The sequence below is a fragment of the Budorcas taxicolor genome, chromosome 10 (assembly GCF_023091745.1).
Source record: "Budorcas taxicolor isolate Tak-1 chromosome 10, Takin1.1, whole genome shotgun sequence".
NCBI classification, from domain to species: Eukaryota; Metazoa; Chordata; class Mammalia; order Artiodactyla; family Bovidae; genus Budorcas; species Budorcas taxicolor.
Window position 1 is genome coordinate 75,723,780 of NC_068919.1, and position 22,557 is coordinate 75,746,336.

The 22,557-nt window shown below is 39.3% G+C and overlaps 1 long non-coding RNA gene and 1 pseudogene across 1 annotated transcript in view; one reads left to right on the forward strand and one right to left on the reverse strand.

Moving 5' to 3' along the window:
• Positions 1-15,875: 15,875 nt before the first annotated feature.
• LOC128054831 (UDP-GalNAc:beta-1,3-N-acetylgalactosaminyltransferase 1-like) lies at positions 15,876-19,510 on the reverse strand (annotated as a pseudogene).
• A 2,905-nt stretch (positions 19,511-22,415) lies between these two features.
• LOC128054298 (uncharacterized) overlaps positions 22,416-22,557 on the forward strand; it is a 101,040-nt gene continuing 100,898 nt past the window's right edge. Inside the window, exon 1 of the long non-coding RNA XR_008200001.1 lies at positions 22,416-22,486. This is a non-coding gene — a long non-coding RNA (uncharacterized LOC128054298). The remainder of the gene's footprint in view (positions 22,487-22,557) is intronic.

The following is a 22,557-nucleotide window of genomic DNA, read 5'->3' on the forward strand; positions in this document are numbered from 1 at the left end:
ATTTTGATTTTTTGTGGTAATACAGTTTTATCACCCGTGTGTGTGTGTGTGTGTGTGTGATAGTACACATTAATCTTACCTATTTCAGTTTTGAATTTGGTATGCCTTTTGAGCCTTTTAATCTGTAGGTTCCCCCTCTCATTTCTTTCTTTTCTGCACAGTTTAGCTGCTGAACCCTGGCTGACGTGTAGAGTTTCCCACAGTTTGGTTCTGCTGATTGCATACTAATGGTTAATTCAACATGCCTTTGTCTTTTTTATGTGTCCTGCAGGTTTTCTGTGGGATCTAGAGTCTTGATCAGAATCAGGTATGATCCTGAGAAGACTATATGAGGTTATATTCATTGGGGGGACTTGATATCTGCATGAATCTTTTTTGTGATGTTACCAGCCATGGATATTGAATACCTGCTTGCTGCTGCTTAGTCGCTTCATTCGTGTCTGACTCTGTGTGACCCTATGGGCCATAGCCCGCCAGGGTTCTCTGTCCAAGGGATTCTCTAGGCAAGAGTACTAGAGTGGGTTGCAATGCCCTCTTCAGGAGATCTTCCTGATGCAGGGATTGAACCCAGGTCTCCTGCATTGCAGGAAGAGTCTTTATCACTGAGCCATCAGGGAAGCCCATTTAATACCTACATCTAGTAATTCATTGGGGATTGCAAAATGGTGATATTCTAAGTAATTTTTATTTATGATTTAGGGTACTTCCATATAATATTATCTTCAACTGTTATTTTGTTACTAGCACAATTTACAAGGAAGTTCAGTCACTCAGTCGTGTCCGACTTTTTGTGACCCCATGAACTGCAGCATGCCAGGCCTCTCTGTCCATGACTAACTTCCGGACCATGCTCAAACTCATGTCATTAAGTCAGTGATGCCATCCAAGTATCTTATCCTCTGTCATCCCCTTCTCCTCCTGCCTTCAATCTTTCCCAGCATCAGGGTCTTTTCCAGTGAGTCAGGTTGTCTCATCAGGTGGCCAGAGTATTGGAGTTTCAGCTTCAGCATAGGTCCTTCCAATGAATATTCAGGACTGATTTCCTTTAGGATGAACTGGTTGGATCTCCTTGCAATCCAAGGGACTCTCAAGAGTCTTCTCCAAAACCGCAGTTCAAAAGCATTAATTCTTCGGCACTCAGCTTTCTTTATAGTCCATCTCTCACATCCATACATGACTACTGGAGAAACCATAGCTTTGACAAGACAAACCTTTGTAGGCAGAGTAATGTATCTGCATTTTAATATGCTATCTAGGTTGGTCATAGCTTTTCTTTCAAGGAGCAAGCATCTTTAAATTTCATGGCTTCAGTCGCCATCTCCAGTGATTTTGGAGCCCAAGAAAATAAAGTCTGTCACTGTTGCCATTGTTTCCCCATCTATTTGCCATGAAATGATAGGACCAGATGCCATGATCTTTGTTTCTTGAATGTTGAGTTTTAAGCCAACTTTTTCACTCTCCTTTTTCACTGTCATCGAGAGGCTCTTTAGTTTTTCACTTCCTGCCATAAGGGTGGTGTCATCTCCATATCTGAGGTTATTGATATTTCTCCTGGCAATCTTGACTCCAGCTTATGCTTCATCCAGCCTGGCATTTCACATAATGTATTCTGCATAGAAGTTAAATAAGCCGAGTGACAATATACAGCCTTGACGTGCTCCTTTCCCAATTTGGAACCAGTCCATTATTCCATGTGTGGTTCCAACTGTTGCTTCTTGACCTGCATACAGATTTCTCAGGAGGCAGGTCAGGTGGTATGGTACTCCCATCTCTTTAAGAGTTTTCCACATTTTGTGGTGATCCACACAGTCAAAGGGTTTGGCATAGTCAATAAAGCAGAAGTAGATGTTTTTCTGGAACTCTCTTGCTTTTTCGATGATCCATTGGATGTTGGCAATTTGATCTCTGGTTCCTCTGCCTTTCTAAATCCAGCTTGAACATCTGGAAGTTCTCATTTCACATACTGTTGAAGCCTGACTTGGAGAATTTTGAGTGTTACTCTATTAGCGTGTGGGATGAGTGCAACTGTGCAGTAGTTTGAACATTCTTTGTCATTGCCTTTCTTTGGGATTGGAGTGAAAACTTGGAACAAAACCTTGTGCGCATCAGGACCCAGGAGGAGGAACAGTGACCACAAAGAAGACTGACCCTGACTTGCCTATGAGTGTTCACGAGTCTCCGGCAGAGGCATGCGCTGGTGATGGCCTGCTGCAAGGTCAGGGGCACTGAGTGTGGCAGTGCGTGCATCGGGCCTTTTGAAGGAGGTCGCTATTTACAAGGACAGGCAGGATAAATGCCTAATTCTTCATTTTTAATTACCCGTTTTCAAGAAAGTGGATATGTGCGGTAAAAACTGCTGAAAGTGTTTTAGTTATTTAAGGATCATTATGAACTCAAGGATTTACACATATTTAGATTTTAATATATTGCAGTTAATACAGTTAATGAAGCTCTAATTGTCCCATCTTTGACCAGTGAGAACCTCTTTAGGAGTGTTTTGAATCCTTTTATATGTCCTTGCTGCTGCTGCTGCTGCTGCTGCTGCTAAGTCGCTTCAGTCCTGTCTGACTCTGTGCGACCCCATAGACAGCAGCCCAACAGGCTCCCCCATCCCCGGGATTCTCCAGGCAAGAACACTGGAGTGGGTTGCCATTTCCTTCTCCAATGCATGAAAGTGAAAAGTGAAAGGGAAGTCGCTCAGTCATGTCCGACTCTTCTCGACCCCATGGACTGCAGCCCTCCAGGCTTCTCAGTCTGTGGGATTTTCCAGGCAAGAGTACTGGAGTGGGGTGCCATCGCCTTCTCTGGAAGATGACTATATAATAGATGACTATATAATAGAGTTAATACTAGTTGAGGAGAGCCTCAGCTGAGCCACCAGTAAAAACAGCAGGGCCTGGAGCATAATAGGAACTCAAGAAATATTTGTTGAATGGATATTAGGATGTGAATATCTTTACCTCTGTAATTTTGTACCTCTTCCCTCACAGTGGTTGACTCAGAGGTACTCAGTAAATGTAGTAAAGTGAATAATGAATAAGATCATGGCCTTTGATAGCGTATTAAAAAGCAGAGACATTACTTTGTCAACAAAGGTCCGTCTAGTCAAGGCTATGGTTTTTCCAGTAGTCATGTAAGGATGTGAGAGTTGGACTATAAAGAAAGCTGAGCGCCGAAGAATTGATGCTTTTGAACTGTGATGTTGGAGAAGACTCTTGAGAGTCCCTTGGACTGCAAGGAGATCAGTCCTGGGTGTTCATTGAAAGGACTGATATTCAAGCTGAAACTCCAATACTTTGGCCACCTGATGCGAAGAGCTGACTCATTCGAAAAGACCCTGATGCTGGGAAAGATTGAGGGCAGGAGGAGAAGGGGACGACAGAGGATGAGTTGGTTGGATGGCATCACTGACTCAATAGACATGGGTTTGGGTAGACTCCAGGAGTTGATGATGGATAGGGAGGCCTGGCGTGCTGTGGTTCATGGGGTTGCAAAGAGTCGGACATGACTGAGCAACTGAACTGAACTTGGATAGCAGACCTCATTCCAGAACCAAATATTAATGGTACGATGTTGAAGAGCGAAGTAAATTGACCACATTTCTATTTCTCTGTCTGTTAAATGGGTTTTATAACTAGCATTGTTATTATGAAGTTTAATTGAAATAACTTAATGCCAGCCAATAATTTTAATAGTCAACATAATGGCTGTTACATGGTAGATGCTTAGTAGAACTTAGCTCTCATTAATGACTGTTGTTTTTGGGTTTATATATTTTCTTCAACTAATTATCTCATTATATTTTATTTAGTATCAAAATAAAATACCAAATAGATGGAATATATATATATATATATACACTAATGGTGGGTGAAAGCAGCCCAACAGCAATGTGGGTAACAAAAATGAACCTGTTAGTATAGATTTCCTTTCGCAAAAGAATGTAGTTATAATGGTTGATGTATTAATAATTTAAGCTATAATGTTCACCAGATTGGCTATTAAGCATTGTGTTTATAGCTATGCTCCTCAAGTAGAAATAGATTAAAAAGGAACATAAAGATGTGTTTTCTGCAGTATACCAAATTAGCTTATAACATGGTTGGCTTTTGACTTATACATACACTCTATAGATATAAGTGCTCTATAGAATAGAGATTGCCTGAAGAAGTGAGTGATCTCTGTGTAGAGCAGTGCTGTCTCTTTTGTGATTGTTTAGGTTTTCCAGCAGAGACTATTAATTAATCTTCTCTGACCCTAGGCTCTGCTGCCGAATCCCTGCCTCTCTGCAAGGCTACCATGCTGCCTTAGGTGTCAGGGACGTCTCTGCTTTCACTGACAAACAGGCAGACAAATGAATTCTTGAGATCACAACTTGGAACTCCAAATATTAATACACCCACACTGCGCACCCTACCGCAATATGTATATTTCCCTATATTTATAAATAGTGGCTAAGTATGGTTGATAAATTACCATTTAAATATGGGTTGGCCTGGGACTAGAGTTATCAGTTAGCATGTTTCTCCATAAAAGGAAAGTGCATTCTAAGTTCTGAATAGGTTTTGGAATAGCTTGTTTATAGTGGACTGTTTATATATGAGGACCTTTTTGCTTGTCAGGGGCCAAGCATGAAATATTTGGTATATTTACTAATTTGTAATCATTAGGGATTATATATCTGAGTTTGGGGTTAAGCCATGTACTACAGATGATTTACATTTTTGTGTAATTGAGACTGAATGATACTGTTGCTGATATTTATTTAAATGAATGAAAGCTGTAATCTTTAATCTGTGTAACTTGGTAGAGTGGAAAAAAACTGTGGTTTAGTGTCAGATCTGAGTTCAAATTTTAGCCGACTAGTTACTAACTGAATTTGTTTCCTAAGCTGTAAAATAGAGATGATAATTACAGAGTGGTTATGAGATTTCAAGTGATTTAGCAGTAGCCCATGTAAAACGCTTAGTCAAAGCACTTGATACACATTAAACACTCAATAGCATACCATTAGATCCTTAATTCCTCGCATTAAGTTTTTTTTCACATAAGGACTTGTTTAAAAGTGGACATTTTTCTGAGCTACAGCATGGAATTATGTTTAAAAGGCATAATAGTAAATAGGTGTGATAGTATATGTTGATATTTCTTTGGCTATGTTGAATAAAAGATGGCTTTTTAATCTTTCACAATTTTATAATGCTCATAAACACCACTTATTAAGTACTTATTTGTAAAGCTCAAGTGGCAAGTAAAAACAGTGAATAAGGTAATGTGCTGTTTTTTGTTCAGATTATTATTTTATATAGTAATGTTTGCCTTGCCAGGAAGTCTTATTTTATAGAGACATTGGCTAAATTTTTATTTCCTGTTTTGAAATAGTCAAATTTTGAATTGTATATATGCTTCTGACATGCAAATTGGTTTATTAGTAGCCAGAACTGCTTTCCAGTGTAGATGGATATAGCATCACCAACTCAGTGGACCTGAACTTGGGCAAACTCTGGGAGATAGTGAAGACGGGGAAGCTTGGTGTGCTGCAGTCCATGGGGTTGCAAAGAGTTGGACACGACTTAGTGACTGAACAGCAACAAGCCAGAACTGACCTATAAAGCTATTTCAGTGAAAGTAGCGAGGAAACCTTAAAATGTAAATGAACTTGATAATTGTTCTTACAGGAACCTGATGATAAAAATATGCAACTCTAGTTAGTATAATAATGTTTACAGTTCAGTTTCAGGTTAATAAACTGAGCATAATTTAACAAAAAACAATAGTGTTTTTGGCCTTGGGCATTGAATATGGTTTGTGAGAAAGTTTGTCTTAGGTAACAAGTGCTTCATTTAAGCAGTGCTCTTTGAGTAGGCCATAGTAAGTATGAGATACCTAGAGAAAATTTGTCTGTGGGTATCATGTACTTAAAATGGCCAGCCAGCTTTGTGGAAGGTAGAGTTAGCAGGTCATTCATGCTTCTCCTCTCCTTCTATTTCCCCCTCTCCTTACTCCTACTCCTTGCCGCCTTCTCCTCGCCGCCTTCTCCTCATCCCTCCTCTTTTCTTTTCCCTTCTCTTCCTCCTTTTTTCTCCCCTATTTTTTTCCCGTTTCCCTTTACTCCTATAGTCTTTGCTGAGGTTTTTTAACCTGTGGAACATTTCAGACATATTAAAAGGTATAGTATATCAGATAGCAGACATTATCCACCACTGAAATTAATGTATTCCATTCCATCCAAAACGATTGACTATTTTTCAACATTAATGATACAGTAGGAATAGAGAAATTTGGAATGAGAAAATATGTAGTTCTAAAATTTCCTTCTCTTATATTGGAAAAAAATAGGTGAGGGAAAATGTTTGAAGATTAATAGCAGTGTTGCATTTTTGGAACATTTGTTTTACTTGTACTGAATTGAGTGGAGCTCTTCCCAAGTGGTTCAGTGGTAAAGAATTTGTCTGCTAATGCAGCAACTACAGGGGACACGGGTTCTATCCCTGACTTGGGAAGATCCCCTGGGGAAGAAGTGGCAACCCACTCTAGCATTTGGGATTTCCTGGTGGCTCAGATGGTAAAGAGTCTGCCTGCAATGCGGGAGACCTGAGTTTGATCCCTGGGTTGGGAAGATCCCCTGGAGAAAGAAATGGCAACTTACTCCAGTATTGTTGCCTGGAAAATCCCATGGATGGAGGAGCCTGGTGGGTCACAAAGAATCAGACACTACTGAAGCTACTTCACCTTATGCTGATCATAGGGCTTCTCAGGTGGTGCTAGTGGTAAAGAAGGCCCCTGCCAATGCAGGAGACATTAGAGGCACTGGTTCGATCCCAGGGCTGGGAAGATCCCCTGGAGGAGGGGATGGCAACCCACTTTAGTATTCTTGCCTGGAGAATCCCACGGACAGAGGAGCCTGGTGAGCTAAAGTCCACAGGGTCTCCAGAGTCGGACATGGCTGAGGTGACTTAGCACGCATACAGGCACATGATAATAATCACAGTTTTTTCTTTATTTCTAATTCTGTAGAGATTAGAGGAAGTTTTCTGACAAATCAGTTTGCTGCTTAATAGTAGTAGTTCTCAAACTTATTCTTAAGACCCATTTTACCTTATTAAAAAGTATTGAGGGAGACTACAAGAAATTTTTTTGGTGATTATATTGATATTTGCCACATTAGAGTAAAACAAATTTAATATAACTATTCATTAAAAATACCAATAATAAGCTCATTACGTCTATGTAAATAATATTTAATTAAAAATAATTTCCAAAACAGCCAAAAAAATTAGATTGCCTTTGTTTTACATTTTTGCAAAACTCTTTAGTTTTGCAGACTCTTAGTAGAAGATGTCTGGATTTTTATATTTGCTTCTGCATTATATTGTAATATATTGTTTTGGCTGAAAGTGAAAAGAAAGTGAAGTCGCTCAGTCATGTCCAACTCTTTGTGACCCCGTGGACTGTAGCCTACCAGGCTTCTCCGTTCATGGGATTCTCCAGGCAAGAATACTGGAGTGGGTTACCATTTCCTTCTCCAGGGGATCTTCCCGACCCAGGAATTGAACCCGGGTCGCCCGCATTGGAGGCAGACGCTTTAACCTCTGAGTATTGTAATATATTGTTTTGGCCCAAGTATATGAATAAAACATGGCTATTTTATGGAAACAGTGACAGATTTTATTTTCTTGGGCTCCAAAATCACTACAGATGGTAACTGCAGCAATGAAATTAAAAGACGCTTGCTCCTTGGAAAAAAGTTATGACAAACCTAGACAACATATTAAAAATCAGAGACATTACTTTGCCAACAAAGGTCTGTGTAGTAAAAGCTGTGGTTTTTCCTATAGTCATGTATGGATGTGAGAGTTGGACCATAAAGAAGGTTGAGTGCTAGAGAATTGATGCTGTTGAACTGCGGTGCTGGAGAATACTCTTGAGAGTCCCTTGGACTGAAAGGAGATCCAACCAGTTCATCCTAAAGGAAATCAGTCCTGAATATTCATTGAAAGGACTGATACGGAAGCTCCAATACTTTGGTTACCTGATGTGAAGAGCTGACACATTAGAAAAGACCCTGATGCTGGGAAAGATTGAAGTCAGGAGGAGAAGGGGACAACAGAGGATGAGATGGTTGGATGGCATCACTGACTCAATGGACATGAGTTTGAGCAGACTTCAGGAGATGGTGAAGGACAGGGAAGCCTGGCGTGCTACAGTCCACAGGATTGTAAAGATACAGACACAACTGAGCTGAATTGATAGTTTCTCAGTACACAGACTGTAAAAAAGGTGTGAATGTTTGAAATTTTAGAAAATAAAAATAATTTTAACTCTTTATTAAGGATATTCTTAAGTAATACTCACTCCCTTCTGCCTTCCCCCCAACTCCTTGCCAGTTGTTTGTCAGTAAAACATACACTGACTACTAATACAGTTTGATACCAGGGCCTTTGTTCATTCTAAGACACCGTCAGTTTTATCCAACTTGGTTTTTGCACTGTGCATGCAAATGCTAATTTTATGATAAAGGCGGTTACCATCTCAATGTTACCATGAAGATAGTTTTGGCCTTGTGAATCCTTGAAATGATTTGTGGGATACCAGTTGATTCGTTAATCATCCTTTGTATGCAGTGAGCCAATTTTTGGATATATCTTAATTATTAGAGGATAGTTATTTACTGATTTTTGTTACCTGAATTTTCCTGTTCAACTTATCTTAAATTAAATTTCATAGCTTTAAACAACTGTCCATTTTTAAGGAATCCAGATGTAGAAGGTTCTTGAAGAGAACCAGGTTTGACTATTGATTATTTAACAGTTTCAAAGACTTTAGAACAGGGAGAGGAAATAATTTTGCCTTGGTTTTGAATGGTTCTTTAGATCAAGGTTTAGAGAGGAAGAGTTTTTTTTTTTTTCTTAGCAATAGAGGGTGGTGCAGTAACTTCAAAATTAAGCCTGTCCTTTCATCTTTAAATTCTCAGAGCTCTGGAATCTTGAGAAATGGTGTTGGAAGAACAGACGTTAAGGGTTTCCAAACCTTCATTAGATTTACACCAAAACTAGAGTCACTGCACTTAAAAATTTTTTTTTTTTCCTGTTGAGGTTCTGTTTAGGATTTTAGTAGAAAAAAGTATTCTGTGGCTAAAATATGTTTAGAAACTTCATGTTTATCTGTGGGACTTATTTCTGAATAGCTTGATTCATTTTCTTAATGCAGATTATTTTTGCTGGTTGTTATTTACATATGGGTTCATCCATTTAATACATTTATTAGAGCATACACTGTGTTGCAGTCACTAGTTGAATATAGGAATGAGTTAAGACAGAAGGCAGACACTGATAGACATGGTTCTATTTCCAGTTATGTATATACTATACAGTTTTGGACCTTACACTCTAGCAGAATTTTCTCCATCCTTCAGCTGGTCCTGGGTCAGGTTCCCTATATCTGTTTTCCAGTTTCAAAATTATTACCCCAGTCAGTGACCTTTGAAGTTTTGTATTTTTAAAATAATTTCAGACTCACAAAAATGAATGGTGCAAGAACGGTATAAACAATTCTTCTGGGGCTTCCCTGGTGGCTGAGTGGTAAAGAATCTGTTTGCCAGTGCAGGAGACACGGTCTCGATCCCTGATCCAGGAGGATCCTACATGCTGTGGAGCAGTTAGGCCCGCGAGCCACAACTGCTAAAGCCCCCGTGCCTTAGAGCTGGTGCTCTGAGACAAAGGAAGCCACCATACTGAGATGCCTGCACCCTGCAACTAGAGGGTAGCCCCACCCACTGTAACTGGGAAAAGCCTGTGCAAAGAATAAACACCCAGTGCAGCTACAAACAAGCAAATAAAAGTATAAGCAAAAAATTATTCTGTACCTTTTGTCTAGTTTCCCAGATTTAATATTTTACATTTTATTTCTATCATTCTTTTTTCTGAACTATTTGAAGGTCACAAATATGATTCTCTGAAACTCAGTGTTTATTTTATGAAATGTAAGACAATTTCCTGAAGTAACCAAAGGACATCAATCTGTCTGTAAATGAATAATAAGTGAGGAATAATAATAAATGAATAATGAATAATATTCATTTAATCTGTCTATATTTGTTAAGTCTTATTTACTTTGTCTATGAATTTAAATTTTACCAACTGACCAAATAATATAGCACAAGAAAAAATATTTTTCTCTAGTCCAAGATCAATGGAGAAGGCAGTGGCACCCCACTCCAGTACTCTTGCCTGGAGAATCCCATGGATGGAGGAGCCTGGTAGGCTACAGTCCATGGGGTCGCTAAGAGTCGGGCACGACAGAGTGACTTCACTTTCACTTTTCACTTTCATGCATTGGAGAAGGAAATGGCAACCCACTCCAGTGTTCTTGCCTGGAGAATCCCAGGGACGGGGGAGCCTGCCGTCTATGGGGTCGCACAGAGTCGGACACGACTGATGTGACTTAGCAGCAGCAGCAGCAGCAGTCCAAGATCAAATTCAGAATCATGAGTTACTTTCGTTTTCTTTAATTTGGAAAAGTTTCTTTTATGACACTGACTTTTTAAAAATGTAGTCCATTTATTTTGTAGAGTGTCTCTTGGTTTGGGTTTGTCTAATGTTTCATCTTAAAATCTGATTATACATTTTTTCAGGGCTATGGTTGTGTCCTTCTCAGGTGGTTTTATCTGGAGACACATGATGTTGATTTGTCCCACTGTTGGTGATTCCAGTTTTGGTCACCTGCCAGTTTTATTTTTTATTCCCTACTCTGTGTTTTTCCTTTGTAATTAATAAGAATGTTATGAGGAAATACTTGAGACAATGTTAATATTCTGTTTCTTATCAGACTTTTATTAAGTACTGTTGCATTCCTTTGAGGAAGTTTGTGTGCTGTGTCTGCTGAGTTGTTCAGTTGTGTCCAACACTTCACAAACCCCTTGACTGTAGCCCGCTAGGCTCCTTTGTCTATGGGATTTTCCAGGCAAAAATACTGGAGTGGGTTGCCATGCTCTTCTCCAAGTCCTTCTCCTGCATTGCAGGTGGATTCTTTACCAGCTGAGCCACCAGGGATGCCCAATAATACTGGAGTGGGTAGCCTCTCCCTTCTACAGTGGATCTTCCCTACCCAGGGATCAAACTGGGGTCTCCTGCATTGCAGGCGGATTCTTTACCTGCTGAGCTACAGGGAAGCCCCCAAATTAAAACTGGAGTGGGTTGCCATGCCTTCCTCCAGGGGATCTTCCCAACCCAGGGATTGAACCCAGGTCTTCTGCATTGCAGGTGGATTCTTTATCATCTGAGCCACCAGGAAAGCCCAAGAATACTGTAGTGGGTTGCTATGCCCTCCTCCAGGGGATCTTCCTGACCCAGGGATTGAGCCCAGGTCTCCTGCATTGCAGGTGGATTCTTTACTGTCTGAGCCACTGGAGAAGCCCATTATTAATATGGTGGTTGCCAGTTGGTGAATTTCTCCTTTAATTAGCTGACATTCTAGCATGTACATACACACGGATTCTCATTTTACTTAGTACTGTCAAATCGATACCATTTATTTTGATTCTTGGCTTGTCCCAGATTTGGTCCCTTCAGACTGACTGCTGTATCCTTAAGACATAGTTCCATCTTTCTTTGAACATTTCCTTAGTTTCTGGAATAAGATGCTCTTGGTCTGTCTTGTACTGTTCCAGCCTTTGAAATGGAATGAGCTGTTTTATCTAGAAGTCTCAATTCCTGTTGGGAGAGAACAGGATTTAGATAAAAGGTCTGGGTGCTAGTTGTCCTATTCATTGTTAATGGGGTGTCATTGCTTCCAAGTTCCCTCAGTTGATAGAGTTAGGAGATACACACACTCACATGTTCTTATCTCTCTATTTATGTGTATGTATATCTACATATATAGTTCAAGTTGATACCTTCGATTTTAGTCCAGCACCATAAGATTCATAACTTTTTCAGCATTTCTAATTCCCTTTGCTAACAGTGATAGAGCTGACTTTGATTATTTACAATACATTCACTTAGTAAATCAATTCTAGTATGCTTAAAAGATAGTCTCAAAGTTGATCAGTCACACTAGTAGTAAAAATTAGCTAGTGGTCTTTTTGTTTTCAGCTTGACAGTATATAGGCAAAATAACATGTTCCAAAGTTACTTCAGTTAGTTCTTCCCAGTGGCTCTACCCATCTTTCAGTGTGGATATATTCAGTATAACTATTTGAAATACTTTTATGTCTAGTTCTTTCTGTCTGTATAGCACCTTAGGGGTTATTCCTCCTGTATCCTTGTTGATTTTCTTTATTTTTTGAGTATATGAAACATTCATATGGTTCAGAACGATAGGGATTACTGTCCTAACAGGAGTCAGAACTATATAGTTTGAAAGTCATTCGCCCATCTCTTCCACTCCATTTTTCACTTATACTCCCAATAGGCTGAAAGGTGGTCCCATGGGTGACATTCAAGTGCTAATCTCTGAAATCCGTTAATCTGAAAAAAGCATTTTTGCAGATTTGACTAAGACTCTTGAGACAGATTATTCTGGGTGGGCCCTAAATACAGTCTTGGGTATTCTTCTTAAGAGGAAAGCAGACAAGAGATTTGACATAGGAAAGGAGAAGGCAGTGTGATCATAAAGGCAGAAGCTGGGTTGGAGCCTCATGTCACAGAGTGTTAACAACTACCAGATGTTGTCAGAGACAAGGAACAGATTCCTTCCTAGAGCCTCCTATGAGTGAGGCCTTATTTACACCTTAATTTTAGTTCAGTGATACTGACTTCAGACTTCAGACCTTCAGAATGATGAGAGAATAAATTTCTGTTGTTGTAAGCCACCAGGTTGGTGGTAATTTTTTACAGCAGCCACAGTAAACCACTACACACCACTTGTTGGTAACCAGTCTTATTATTTTCTTGGTTAAATATTTTATTCTGATTCATGGGTATTTCTTATTTCATACTCAAAAGCTGTGTACAGTAAATAGTCTGCCCTTTATTTTGTTTTCTTTTATCTTGGAAGATCTTTTTCATCTTTCTAGAACAACATATTACTTAATTGTGTTGTTGCAATAATTTAGCCAACCACACTCCAATTTAAAATTTTTTGCATTTAGGGTTTTTCCATTAATTTGCAGTTGAAAGCAGTGATGTGGGGAATAACCTTGTCCATATATGTTTGTATACTACTATTTTATTTTTTTTTCATGGTATATTTCCAAAGTGAAATTGCTAAGTCAAAAGGTGAATATATTTATGTTTTGTTATATAAATTTTGTTTGTTGTTGTTCAGTTGCTAAGTCGTGTCTGACTCTTTGTGACCAAATGGACTGTAGCACACCAGAGGTCGATGTTTTTCTGGAATTCTTTTGCTTTCACTATGATCCAGTGGATGTTGGCAATTTGATCTCTGATTCCTCTGCCTTTTCTAAACCCCAGCTTGAACATGTGGAGGATCTTAATTCACAGAATGATGAAGCCTAGCTTGAAGGATTCTGAGCATAACCTTACTCGCATGAGAAAGGAGTGCAATTGTCTGGTAGCTTGAACATTCTTTAGTACTGCCCTTCTTGGGAATTGTGATGAAAACTGACCTTTTCCTGTCCTGTGGCCACTGCTGGGTTTTCCAAATTTGCTGACATACTGAGTGCAGCATATAATAGCATCATCTTTTTGGATTTTAAATAGCTCTGCTGGAATTCCATCACCTCTACTAGCTTTATTGACAGCAGTACTTCCTGACGCCCTCTTAACTTTATTCTCCAGAATGTCTGGCTGTTGGTGAATGACCACACCATTGTGGTTATCCAGGTCATTAAGATTTTTTTTTGTACAGTTCTATTCTTTCCATCCCTTCTTGGATCTCTTCTGCTTCTATTAGGTCTGTTAAGGCATTAATGTAAGGCACATTGAAAAAGAGGAAGTCAAGTTATTTGACATGGGAATGTAAAGGGAATGACGGTGTTATAACCAATGGAAATTTCAGTAATTTGTCTTCTGATTTCAGACTAGCTGAAAGGATGATAACTAAAAGGATATTGACTATAATAGATAAAGATATAATTTTTATTTCTAATTTCTCAGAAATATTATTCTCATTTTTTGTGATTCTACAAAGCTTATATGAACGAAGTTATGAATTAAAGATGACAGAAGTCACTTAAATATCTGTTCCAGTAATTTTTGGCATATAGGGCTGGCTGGAGGAAGAGGAAGAAAAAATGGGAATTGACATTTTACTGTCAAATGGAACCTACAAATTTACCTAGACCAAAATAGGAATAAAAATTTATGTGGGCCCTATTAACTGGTAAGAAAATAGATAAAGTTCATGGATTATTAGTTTATGTTGTCCATGTAGACAACTTCAGAATAGGAGAGGAAGTAGTGAGGACTTCTTCTTATTACTAACTTGGTTTTTTATTTTGCTTCAAAGGAATGTTACATTTCAAGATCATTATAGGAAATATTGCTTACCAATAATTATGAGTTTAACAGTCTTAGAATAGTGAATTCACTTTTGTTGAAACAGTGGACAGAACAGGCTTTTCAGTGTTTTTATTTTTCAAATTCATACTGGTTATCAGTTCAAAATATTTTCTTTTTTGTTCTCTTTTTATTCTTAGAATGATTGTTAATGAGAAAAAACATGGCACAGTTAATGATGTCACTTGAATCTTTTAGTTTTCCCTGTCCCTCAAGTATTGAAATATGACATTCCTTTCATGATATTCCTTCTGGCCATCATGTTCTCTTTCTTTTTAGCGTCAGAGTCCTTTCCAAAAAGAAATATGCTGCCTGGCATTCTGTATTACCCCTGATTTCCAGGTGGAACAGTGAGCCAGATGCGCTGACATCTAAAAACAAGGGGATTATATTTCTACAAACAAGACAGTAATTCAGATCTTCTTGCTTTAATTCTTCTCTGTTTTACCGTAATGAGATTTTTATCAAAGTCCAAGAGATGACTGATACACAGTAGTGACCAATGGCTTCATATTAATAGAGCTATTCATAATAAACTCATCAGTGAAGTATTGGAAAAAATTTAAAGAGTGATTTTTCACTGGTCTGTTTATATAATATTGAAACAACCATAGCACTGAAACACTCAGAAAGTACAAAACACTAATATTAAATGAAGATTGATAGCTTTGAAATACTGCAGCATCTTAAAGTATCTTGTGAATGACCAAAACCAGATAAAATTTTGGTATAACTTTAGTTTTTTTCCACAGAACTATATATTAAAAATACTGGTAATCCATGCAAGATGTATACAAAATCCTGAACTGACTAGATTGTTCAGTGAATAAATAATATTCCACACTGTTTTATTGTTACGGACAAATGAGCTTTATAATTCAATGAAACCCTTTTAAGAAGTTCTAGTCCATAGAATGATGTCCTCAAATTATTTGGTCCTATTAGTTTTATTAACAAAAACATTGCATCCTTCTTGGTGGTGGTGATGATTTAGTCACTAAATCGTGTCCAACTCTTGTGATCCCAGGGACTGTAGCCCAGCAGTCTCCTCTGCCCATGGGATTTCTCTGGCAAGAATACTAGAGTGGGTTGCCATTTCCTTCTCCAGGGGATCTTCCTGACCCTGGAATCGAACTTCGGTCTCTTGTATTGCAGGCAGATTCTTTCCTGATTGAGCTATGATGCTTAATTCCTCTGAATATCATCTTTAAAAGGCCCTACTTGATACTTGTCAGTATAAACCATAGGTCAAGTGCAACCCTCCCATCTTCAGTCTATGGGCTCTTCGTGAATTTCTGTTCCATGTCCAACACAATGACTGGCCCATGAGTTTTCCATTGGAGATTTAATGGTCCTTACTTCAACACTTTCCACAAAGTATCCCTTCCTTCTCTAGGTGTTGGGTAGAATGTCAGATTAATAATGGCATGTGGTGTTCTGTAGCATACCTGCCAAAATGCGATACTTTCCTTGGAAGAAAAGTCATGGGCTTCAGTCACGCATCTGAGTTGACAGACATCCAAGTGATTCCTATATAAAAAGAAAAGATTGGTGTTTTCTGGAATAGAATGTCCACTTTTAATAAATTCAAACAGATCCAAACATAAATATCTTCAGACCTGATGGATTTTATGTGCCTTGTCATTTTACAAATTGTATCGGCACCAAACCTCTGAACCTTATATAACCCAGTCCACTGCATTTGGGGGGAAACATCTTGAAGGTACACATGCTGAGTCACTTCAGTCGTATCTGACTCTTTGTGACCCTATAGACTGTAGCCCGCCAGGCTCCTCTGTCCATGGGATTCTCCAGGCAAGATTACTGGAGTGGGTTGCCATGTCCTCCTCCAGGGGATCTTTCTGACCCAGGGATTTTATGTCTCTTATGTCTCCTGCATTGGCAGGTGGATTCTTTACCACTGAAGGTATACTCCGAGTATGAAATGTGGGCTTTTTGGTAAAATCTTTTATAGGGATAAATATAAATTAGAAGATAACCTGTGAAAAACTTCTCTGAGTGGCTTAAATTTAAAAGATAATACACTAACTTGCCAGTATTGATGAAAACATCAGTGTCTGTCTTCATGATGTACCTAGCATTGGGGCAAAACTCAGTTATCCACCTAAATGCCATAATCATCTTCAAGATCAGGTTATTGTTGTCATTTAGTTGCCAAGTTGTGTCTGACTCTGCTACCCCATGAACTGTAGCCTGCCATTTCCTTCTCCAGGGGATCTTCCTGACCCAGGGATTGAACCCACATCTCCTGCTTGGCAGGTAGACTCTTTACCACTGAGCCACATGGGAAGCCCCAGGTTATTGTATGTGACTATAAAAACTCTTGTATTATATTGCCAGAACGGAGGTGTTTATCCTTTAAAGATAATGCTAACACTTCGTCTTCACTTTCAGCCTGTTGGCCAGTAAGAAAAATGTAAGAACCTTGTATCCCCACCAAGACTTCTTTTCACCCCAAATGACTCTAATGGCCTGTCTGACCTTCTCATCCGAGGGGTGCAAAATCACTAGGATGACAAGCAATGAGTTTTGATGAGAATAGTTTGAATGCTCTTGAAGTGTGAAGTGAAAGTCTTGTCTGTAAATGGACTCATAGAAGTACATCTGATTCACACACTGTCACGTGGTGGTGATGCAGACTGAGGTGCTACATCACCAGGAAACGGAAGAGCAACAGCAGCAGGAGGCTCCATTGGAGGGATCTCAGTGACATCCTGCCCGGAAGGGTGGAGCACTGGGGCCCTTTACAGCCACTCAGCAGCCCATGAGCCTCAGGTTCTGGCTGCTAGACACCGCACAACCCTAGGGGCTCCATTTAATCTCCTTGATTTATTCCTTCTGAGCAAAAGACCTTCAGTTTCACCAACAGGACATTCAGTAGTAAGAAGTAGTCAAAAATAACACTTGGAATTTCTTCTGAAAAACAGAGACTCTCAGATTGGCTTAAAATTCTGCCATATACTGCTTATAAGACACATGCCTGTAGAATTTCTGATGAAACCAAAGCAGTAGCTGAAGTTTTTGTTTTCCATACTCCATGCTATAATCAAAAGATTTGCCGTGAACTACTCTCAGCCGCCCGGGGAAAGGTTAAACTATTCCCATTTGAAGACTCCAAACCCAGATGTTCCTTATCTCTGGTGGGGCAGCTGATTGTCGCGGCGGCCTGAGCTTCTGGGTGCTTATTTTACCTACTTACTGATGTCTGTTTGCCAGCATAACATGTATGTTGGAAGCAGCAACTTCCCTTGTTATACCAGATTCATTGATGTATGTATTAATGCTACAGGAAAAGAGAGACAACATAGTATGTTTTTCTCCTTTGGGGCTTACTTTCCACCTCTTTGTGTATTCTCTCTTAATATTGTATGTGTGCTAATTGCCTATTTCACTTTTATGGTTACTGTTCTGAAATTCAACCACATAGTCTGCATTTATTATATGGTTAAGGATAACTTATTAACATGGTGAGTGGTGTTAACTGAATACATCTAATTTTTGGAAAATTTCAGCTTTCAGTGCAATCACAAAGTTAGATTAATTCATAGTTCGGGCTTCCCTGGTGGCTCAGAGGTTAAAACGTCTGCCTGCAATGCGGGAAACCTGGGTTCGATCCCTGGGTCGGGAAGATCCCCTGGAGAAGGAAATGGCAACCCACTCCAGTATTCTTGTCTGGAGAATCCCATGGATGGAGGAGCCTGGTGGGCTACAGTCCACGGGTCGCAGAGAGTCGGACACGACTGAACGACTTCACTTTCACTTTCCTTTAAAATAATTAAAATAATGCTTCCAGCCAAGTTGGAGTGACAGGGATTGGTATCCTTTTACTTGAAATAACTAGGCAAAAAACATGAAACAGCAGTTCTTGAGGCATTTGCCATCAGGCAACCCAAGACATTGATCCCTGAGAGACAGGAAACAGCCGAGACCTATGCTTGGTCTAGCCTGGGGAGTGTTTTTAGGCATGGAATAGTAGAGCAGTAGAACCCCAGAGAAGGCTAGAGAACGGCCTGAATTGAGGAGACGGTGCTCGGAGCCTGAGAAGCTGAGGCAGCTAGAGCTCACGGGGCAGAGTACCAGAGAGGAGAGGGTGGCAAGAGAATGTTACAGATCCGCAGAAGTCCCTTCCAGTAAATCAGCTGAGTACTGATCAGTACATGCCTGTGAGGAAACTAAACCACCCAGAAGGAATCCAGTACTCAGCTCACACACGTTAGGAATAGGGCCTGATTCACCGAGTGTCAGCTAGAGCATCTCTAACATTCTAGCTTTCATTTTTAGATGTTCGATTTGGGTCTTTTTTCTGTGTTTTTAACTGAAATTGCACTCAAGTCTTTTCTCTAGCTTCACAGCATATAGAATACATTTATAATAACTTTTAATCCTAGTTTCCTGGTTTTATAAAAACTGTGTCCTTTCTGGGTTGGTTTTCATTGATACTTCTCCTCATTTGTCTCTTATTTTCTTGTCTTTTTTTCTTGAAACCTCTTGGCAAATTAGTGAATGCTTGTTAGGTATGTAACAGAAGACATTGTAAATTATGCTTTGTTGGGTGCTGGATATTTTTGTATTCCTCTACATGTTCTTGAAGCTTTTCCTAGAATGTATTTAAGTTACTTGGGAAGTATTTAATCCTTTAAGGTATTCCTGTTTGGACCATTTAGTATAATTCTGCTGTATTCCTGAGGCAGAACCTTTCTGAATACTTTACCTGATGCCCTGTGAATTATGAGGTTTTCCATTTAGCTCACCATCTGTTTACAGATGTTAAGTTGAGGATCAGGTTGTTCCTTCAGGGTTTGTTTTTAAGCTCTGCTGGCATCATCATCGATTAATCTTTATTCTGGGACTAATTCAGCCCTGCTGAGGCCTCTGCTTATTGTCCAGAGTATGCAAGGTTGCTCTCCTCTGGTTAGGTACAACTCACATGTCCCTAGCTCTGAATGAACTGGTCATTTTTCTTAGCTCCCCAGCAGATTCCCTACCCCCCTCACCTTTGCCTTATGGAGTTTTACCCTGTGTGGGTGCATGCTAAGTCACTTCAGTCGTGTCTGACTTTTTGCGACCCTATAGATCATAGCCCACCAGGAGTTTTAATCCTAAGTATGTGCAAATTAGCATGAAGCCAAAGACTCAAGAGAAGATGTCTGAGACTATTTTCTTCATTACTCCCTCCTCTCTGGTATAGTATTCCAGTAATAATTGCCATATATCCCTTCGCTCATCTGATGTTTGTCTTTTCATGTTGGTGACCCTGCTGTGCTCTACTTTGGATCTCCCTGCCTGCAGTAGTGTCTGTAACATGTCTCTTAGCAGAAAGTCAAGGTGTATGTAGGCTTATCTAGCTTGTTTTCATCTCTTAGAGAATACAGATCTACACTAATTGTTGTCCAGTGTCTGGAAACTGTCCTGTCATCTATTTTGCCTAGTTTTGCAGTTGTTTACTGACTAAAGAGAAATCTGGTACCAGTTACTTCATGATGAAGTATAAATCCCATAATACTGAATTATTGTGGGAGGTTGGTGAAGTTTTGTGAAGGAATCATGATGAGCCTTGACTGATTTTGTAGTTAACGGCCATTTAAGAATTGTCAGTTTATGGGCCCTGGGGGTAGTTGACTTGGGAGTGGTTTGTCCTTTTCAATGAGAATTTTCAGAAAAGATAATGGAAATTGTAAAGTTTTAGTCGCTCAGTTGTATCTGAGTCTTTGGACTCCATGGAATGTACCCTGGCAGGCCCATCTGTCCATGGGATTTCCCAGGCAAGAATACTGGAGTGGGTTGCCGTTTTCTTCTCCAGGGCATGTTCCTGACCCAGGGATCGAACCCGGGTTTCCTGCATTGCTGACAGATTTTTTTACCTTAAGACAATATACAAATGTGCTTGCTTTTGGTTTAGAATTATTTATTAAATGTTTTTATAGGCTCTTGTGTCTCAGAATAAATTTTTGACTCTTGGAATTTAGAATGGACATAGTTGGATTACTTTTGGGGAGATGGAACTGGTAATGATTTTTCTGTATTATTTCTAATCATCAGAAATTGGTTTCAATAGGCTTTGCTGTCATTGGAGAAAGACTACATCTGACAATTTGAAAATAATCTCATGTTGTAACGACAGTAAATTAACTGGCAGAAAGACATGTTTCCATGGAGTGTTTTGTGTCTTTATGTTATTCTTGGTTTTTTCTACTTGGTGAGCTGCACATATGTACACACTCAGTGAACAGCATATGATGTGTGAATCTTCATTAAGACCATTTCACTTGCCGGTCAATCATAGTGCTGTGTGTCAAACATGTTACTAGATAATGGGGACTAGGTGACGAAAGAAGTAGGAGATAGTGTTGCTAACCAGAAGACTATATGGGATGGCACATATCAAAGGAAACAAAATATTCTTGCAGAGATGAATGGAGTACAGAATGATTTTATCTGCTCTCAGGCAGGAATGAGGAGCTGCATTTTGAGAAAGCTGATGAATATGCATTGATTAACAAAGAGGATAAGGGAGGAAAAATCCTTCTTTTAAAAAGAAGGAATGCTGTGTTGCCTGGTGACAGCTGAGAATGACAGAATTGTTCTGTGGAAAACAAGCAAATTAAATTGACTTGAATCAAAGTTTGTGTGGAATATAGTCAGAAATGAGATTGTAGAGCTAACTGAGGTATAGGGATGTAGATGATTTCAAACTTTGATCTGGAAAGAGATGTTTCTGATTGACCTTGTGTTAAGATGTAGACAAAATTAAGAATTTTGTGTTCACAAAGTAGTTTTATAGGTGCAGATTTATTTTAAGATGAACTATGAAGCAAATTAAGACACTGAGTGTTACTATGTTTGAATATAATTTGCAAAATGAAAGGCTGTTTCTTAGTGGGATTTGAAAGGCATTGTTGGTATTGTTCAGTCGCTCAGTCATGTCCAACTGCGACCCCATGGACTGCAGCACACCAGGTTTCCCTGTCCTTTACCTTCTCCTGGAGTTTGCTCAGACTCCTGTCCATTGAGTTGGTGATGCCATCTGAACCATTTCGTGCTCTGCTGTCCCTTTCTCCTCCTGCCTTCAATCTTTGCCAGCCTCAGGGTCTTTTCCAGTGAGTTGGCTCTTTGCATCAGGTGGCCAGGGTATTGGAGCTTCAGCTTCAGCATCAGTCCTTCCAATGAGTCTTCAGGGTTGATTTCCTTTAGGATTGACCAGTTTGATCTCCTTGCAGTCCAAAGGACTCTCAAGAGTCTTCTTCAACATCACAGTTCAAAAGCATCAATTCTTTGGTGCTCAGCCTTCTTTATGGTCCAACTCTTACACCCATATGTGACTACTGGAAAAACCATAGCTTTGACTATACGGACTTTGGTCAGGAAAGTAATCACTCTGCTTTTTAATACGCTGTCTAGGTTTGTCATACTTTTTTTTCTAAGGAGCAAGCATCTTTTAATTTCACAGCTGCAGTCACCGTCCACAGTGATTTTGGAAGCCAAGAAAATAAAGTCTGTCTCTGCTTCTATTGTTTCCCCATTGATTTGCCATGAACTGATGGAACCAGATGCCATGAGCTTAGTTTTTTGAATGTTGAGTTTTAAGCCAGCGTTTTCACTCTTCTCTTTCACCTTCATCAAGAGACTCTTTAGTTCCTTGTCACTTTCTGCCATAAGGGTGGTGTCATCTGCGTATCTGAGGCATATTGAAAGGTGTGGCCTGAAGAATAAGTGAATATGCAAAATTTTTACATGTTATGAGTAGCTACATAAGGGGAAAAAAGGGGACTTTAGAAAAGTATATAAAAGGGAACTTTAGAAAAGTATATAAAAGCTACATAAGGGAAAAAAAGGGGAGTTTAGAAAGCACATAATGGTAACTGAAGTTTGACTGAGGTTCATATTATATATGTATATTTTTTGTTCCAGGTTGCTGCTTTTTCTAAGAGAGCACCAATGACCCTGATGGTGTTTCCAGTTTTGATAAAGAGTTCTATTGCAGTTATTGATTAACTGAACAAATTCAGGTTAGTAGATTTTGTGGACAGTACTTCTCTTTTCCAATTATATGTTAATATTTTTAGAAATGGATAATTTT